Below are 6,000 nucleotides of genomic sequence, written 5' to 3'. Positions count from 1 at the left end.
GGCATTGCACACAGGAAGAAGATTGACAGCAAAATGCTCCTTCTTCCCACGGACAGCGATCCTGTGGGATCACTCAGGGCTTCAGAAGGGAGCAGGGTGAGGTTTCCACAATCCATCAACCTTCAGACTCTTAAGGGAAATGGCATGAGAGTGAGCTCTGCCCACATTGACTCTGATTATTCTGTGCTGAAGGGGACATTGAGAACTTGCCTCCAGGTTTCTCCATGGATCTCAAGCCGCCATGTGCCAGGGCTTTCTGATAATCCATGTTCTGTTCCCAATCTAGAAGGGATCACAGATCTGAACCGTTTATTTTTCCATGGTGCCCACAGCGGAGCCGTGTTCGCCTTTGTCTGGCAGGAAAGGGATGCGGGCAAAGCGGGCAGGTGCCACCCTGATCGATCCATTTGTCAGCCAAGCCTGAGCACCCCCAGTGTTTCTGGTTTCTTAACTAATTTCTCCCTGGCTCCTCTCTAACACAAGCAAGACAAGAGCATGGCACAGTCCAGTTTGACAAGTAAGGCTTGTGAACGACTGAGTGATTCCACTAAATTAAAAACCCAGTGTGCTTGAAAGCCGATCTTCTGTTTGCTCAGGCCTCCTCACCTCTGTAGATGAGGTAACTTTATGCTGCTGCTATGTGGGTTTTAAGAGGTCTGTGATAGAGATGAGGAAGTGTTAAATTCTTTCCAATGAGCTGCCCAAAGCAGTGACTTTAGTGTCTCTTTGCCTGGGGAGTAGCACCCCGGCCTTGTTGAACACAGGCAGCAGCACGAGCAGGGCTCCTCCAGCAGCAGGGACACGCCACAAGCCAGGAGGGGACCGTGGCACCAGAAGGGACCATAGCACCAGAGGGGACTGTGGCACCAGCCGTGCCCAAGGTCTGGACAGGGTGGCAAAGTCAGGTGGTGCTACCAGGCTGCAAGAACAGCCCAGGCAAGGTGTGGTGAGGAGCCAGCTCTGGGGGCTATCCAAGGAGTCAAGAACAAATGGTTCTAATATTCTCTCTGGGACAAAAAAGGAGCAGCCCCTTGAGTGAACTGGTGCTAATAAGTATTTGCTGACATGTGGTGAGGTTTATCTGCAAATGGGCTTTGATGGGAAATTTCTGACCACATTTGGTTTTGCTCTTCAAGTCCAGCACCTGAGTAGCTTTGGTGAGGAATGGAGAATTGTTTGCAGCTCAGTATCTTCTCTGTACATGTAAGGAGAAGCCTTACATTTTAGCACAGAAGAAAAGTAAAAGAAAGGTTTAAAAGCTTTCCCCTCCTGAAGTGACACTCTTTCCGAGGAGTCTGTGCGGAGAATTCCCCTCAGCCACTGCCAGGCTGTGTTTGCCTCCTCTGCAGGCTCAGGATTCTGGGAGTTCCACGAGCCTCAGCTGCCACTGTATTTTCCTCTGGATGTTTCTTGTTGGGCAGTACACAGGGAGAGTATTTTGTGCTAGATTCTCCTCTGGGCTTTGAGGTGAATCTCATTAATTCAGTTAATTTGCATGTCCAGATGAACATTTTGTAGATAGGAAGGAAAAGGGAAATGCTCAAAATTTGAGTGGCCCAACTGTTATAAACAAAAAACAACGTTCAAATTAAATGTTTGTTTACCCATGTTGCTGTTCCAATCCCGGTTTATGTCCCTGGTTGAGGTGCTTGGTGTTGTCAGCTCAAAAGGTTCATTGTTAAAAGTTTTTTTTTACTCATTTGTCATTTGTACCCCTCTTGTTCTCTTCCAACTCGTCCAGTAGTTTGGTCGCTGCTCCCCAGAATACACTTCCGCATTCCCCGTAAGGATTTGCGCACGTGCGTGTATTAAAATCATCATTCACAGGTGGTAACCTGCGAATAAAGACCGTCCTGGAGAACATCCACTCTCAGAGAACACCTAGAAACCACCCTGTGGAGGCAGCAAGGACCCGAGGAGGCTGGATACGCCGGTCTCAGCCCAATGAACTGGTCTCCACGACCTAAGGAGCACTCGAGCAGGAAGACTCCCCTGGACTATCGAGCCAAAACGGAGGTCTCCAGACAACCCCTGCAAGGATAGAGACTCCAGTCCTGCCGACGGCTAATGACGACAGGTCTGTGTGATCCTCCTCCTGGACGTCAACCATTGGGAGCAGCAGAGGTGGCGTGCACCCCAAGCCCCCACCTCTGGGCCCTTTCCTCTTTAATAAAGACTTGGAAACAGGAGCAGAAGGTCTCCTAGCCCGTCATTTACGTCACAACCACACTAAAAGTGAAATCTAAACTGAAGAACTTTTTTTTGCCTAGTTGGTAGGGTAAAACATGCAGAGTTATAAAGTTCTTTGAAGATATTCAGCCAGCACCCAGCTGTATGAAAATCAAAAGAGCAAAGGAGGAGACAGAGCATGGGAACAATGTTCAGGCCTTCCTGTTGAAGGGAAAACAGCTGGAAAACTGCTTCTGGTTCTTACCCATAGGCAACAGGTGTTATTTCTAGCCAAGAGCAGATGCCCAAAGCTGTTGCTGGCCCAAGGCCTGCCATGGCCCACTTTTAGTCCTAGCTGAACCAGGGTGGCCGGCTCGGGAGGGGAGGAGGATCTCAGGGGGAAATCGACATCACAGTTGGGCCAGGGTACCATAGGGGAGGCAGGGAGAGCTGGTGCTCTGCTTTCCAGGGTGACTCCTGCTTTTGAGGCCATGTCTGACAGCTGCCAAACCACATGGTCTCTGGGCTTCCTGGGGATGAGGCAGAGTTGCTCATTCTTGGCCAGGACGCTGGAGCAGCAGACACATTCCTGTGGAGAGAGGAGGTGCCTGAGGCCCTCAGCTGCCGCTGGCACACAGAGACCCTCCTGCACAGCAGGGCCCAGAGCGGCCAAGGCTCCCCAGCACGGCTGCAGCTGCTGGCACAGCTTGGCCCAGCTGGAGAGCTGCCCCTTAAGGCCCCAGTGGGCAGGGGATGGCTCTGGGCAGGGTCCCTGGCCAGGAGTGAGCACCCAGAGTGAGTCTGCCTTTCAAGGGCAATCTCTTCCCTGCTCTTTCTCCTGCCCACCTTGCTTCTTCAGGAGCCCTGGCTGGGATATTGCTGAGTAAATGCACTGACTTTGAACAAAAGACCTTTCAGTGGAGCCAGGGGTTGGGATCTCTCAGAAAAGCTGTCATTAATCTCTCCATAGCAGAATTATGCACCAGGTTTATTCCTGTGCTCTCAACTTGCACTTCGCTGCTTTCCTCCCCTTCCCCGTGTTCCCTGCCTGCTTTGCTCTCTTTGGTTTGGGGCTTTTTGTTCATCATGATTTACAGTTTCTAATGAATGCTTCAAATTCTTTTAAAAATAGGAAATTTGAAAATTAAGTAAGTATAAAGCTCTTGTAGTAAATACTATGCAGGATACCAATGATCTGAGCTTTGATTTTGTATCAAAACCCCATCACTACAGACGTGAAACCCTTAGAGGTTAGACCTGTACAGTTCATAAGATTGAGGAACTGTCAATCCATAAGGCTTGGCACTTGCTTTCAAGTACTAAAAACCATTTGTGCTTAGATTGCAGTTCTCCAGCCTTACCAGGAAAAGGCCCCAATTTTGGCAAGCAGCAGTATTTTGCATTCAGCGAGTATTTCCTCCTAGTTAAGGCATACCTTGCTTATAATCCAAATTACCTCTCTATCAAATGGTGTCAATTTTAGTATTATTCATGCTGGAAAGGCAGCATTTATTCCTTCTCATTCCAAGCAGAGGGCACTTGCCTGTGACAGGTTCCCATGGACCAGCTGAATAAATGGATCTGCTTCCTGAGTGAGCATGACTCACAGAACAAAAATCACCAGAAAGTAATTGATGTTTTGCTACCTCATGTCCTCAAACCAAACCTTTAATTCTATTAATCCACATTTACCTGTCATTATATCCAAGAAATAAACAGTAAATAACCCTGAAACAGAGTCATTACCTCACGGGCAGAGCCTACAGAACACCCTGAGCCTTCCAGTTTGTCTGGGCAGCCCCTCAAGGCAGAGCTGAATTCCGCCCGTCTCTAAAGGCTGTGGAGAGCAGAGCGGGGAGAAGGAGCAGCTCTGCCCTGTTACCGTCAGAAAGGAGCTGTCAAAGCATCGCTTCCTTTCCTCCCTCCTCCCTCGCCAGCCTCCTCCTGCCCGGGGACGGCAGCTCAGATCAAAGCGGGCGGGGGCGGGCTGCAGCTGCACACGAGAAAGGCGGCGAGCGCGGATGGGCAGCGGCAGGCAGGCAGGCCAGCTCAGCACCACGGCACCACCCCGGGAGCGGGACACACCTCGGGACAGGGACACACCTCGGGAGCAGCCCGAGCCCAGATCCGCCTCACAGCCGATGCTCTACGACACGCTAGAGCTGTCAGCACCAAGGCTGGAGGCCAGGAATGAGGAGGCAGATCTTTAGCTGGGCTCCAGGGAGCAGCCCCTTCCCCGAAACACACAAGGACAGAAAACAGGGACCGAGCCTGGGGGAGGACTCTTATCCTGGGGAGGATTAGGGGGAGGTTTCAACTTCTCAGCAAATCAGGGAGAGCCGGGGAGGTACAGAAGGTGGGGTTTACCATGCTCTAACAAATGGCGAAACACAGGGAGGGGACACAGACTGACAAGCAGAGAAACAATCCACTGGGGCGTCGTGGTTTGGGGGAATTCCAAAGGGGAGGCTAAGCCGGGGGTTGGCACAAGGGGGGATTGACAGGGAACCTGCTGGAACAAGGGACAGGAATCGGGGTGGATTGGCACTCAAGGGGAAAGGCATAACGCAGGATTGACAGCCCAGGGGGGAGGCACAGGGAACATTTCAGGGTGAAGAGGCAGGGCTGGGACAGGGATTGGCAGGCGACTGAGGAGCTACAGCTTGGGGCGAAGCAGCTGAGCTGGGGGGTGGCAGAACATCCCAACAGAAGGGAACACAGTATTCACAGCATGAAGAGCACAGATGCGCCCCAACACTCGTCTGTGGGTTCCTCCAGTTCCTGGGGCACAGAAATCCCTCCCTTTTCCAGCCCTAATCCTGCCAGGGAGGCTCCTGCATGGAGAACACCACCAGCCAGGTGTGGATGTCACCTGTGCTCCAGGGGTGTCCTTCTCCTTGAGTCTCCTCCTGCAGCCTGCAGAAAGGCTCCCAATAACATTGAAATGACTAGTTTTAATGGAGTTCTGTGTTGAAACAGCTCACAATGGGCAAGATGAATGTGAGCTGGGAGAGCTGCTGAAGTACATAAAGAAAACCAGGCCCTGCATTGTTTTTAAAGGCAGATTTATGAACCATCCATCAGCTCAACATGCAGAGACTTCACAAGTTCACTTGGCAGGGGTTTATTATTTTTGGTGAAGGTGAGCAAACCAATGCTTTTGGATTTTGGTTTGCATTTTAACCAAGCTTAGAATGAAACAACTTTTTCAGAGACAGAAGTCCTCCCGGCACCCTGGGGACATATGCTGCCATGCCAAGCTTTACAAAAATGCTTTCTGTTTTCCATTGCTTTAGAAGTGAAACTGTAAACCCATGATCTGGCCCAGAATAGAATATATTAAGTGCCAGGTCTGGGGTGAGTGCTATAAGACAGGTGGAAAAATGCTTATGTGGCTTAGATTGTGTATCCTTAAATTTAAAGGGCTTCCCATCTCTCCTTGATTAAACAAATCCATCTGCGCACACTGGTAATGTACCTAGTAGATAAGGTGCATTGTAAATGCATTCTAGATTTTATATTTTGGAAGATTAATTTGTGCTTTAAAAGCTGCACCCTGTCTGATGTTAAACCCCAGGATACATCAGCTTGTTTGTCTCTTGTTAAACCCTGCAGAAGAGACCATCTATGTAATAAATGGAATTGATTTGTGCTAACTAAATTATAACTATTTGGAAAGTTATTATTAGAAGCATGCAAAAGAATCAGTGTTACAAGGCAGATGCACCCCTTTACAGATGTTACACATTAAAATTAAGGTACAGGATGTAGTTTGGAAATGAAGCGATGTCCTGTGATGGTTTTAAAGCAGTAACTAAAAAAATTACTAGA

General features: G+C 49.5%; 1 long non-coding RNA gene across 1 annotated transcript; it reads right to left on the bottom strand.

Moving 5' to 3' along the window:
• Positions 1–295: 295 nt before the first annotated feature.
• LOC147651130 (uncharacterized) lies at positions 296–4,442 on the bottom strand. Its single transcript, XR_015274970.1, has 2 exons — positions 4,255–4,442; positions 296–2,758 (listed from the first exon to the last, which is right to left on the bottom strand). It is a non-coding gene; the product is annotated as an uncharacterized LOC147651130 (long non-coding RNA).
• Between the last annotated feature and the right edge of the window lie 1,558 nt (positions 4,443–6,000).

Source organism: Cyanistes caeruleus, chromosome 11 (assembly GCF_971803275.1).
Source record: "Cyanistes caeruleus chromosome 11, bCyaCae1.hap1.1, whole genome shotgun sequence".
NCBI lineage: Eukaryota > Metazoa > Chordata > Aves > Passeriformes > Paridae > Cyanistes > Cyanistes caeruleus.
Note: the sequence above shows the minus strand (reverse complement) of the source record. Positions and strands in the feature narration are given on the sequence as shown.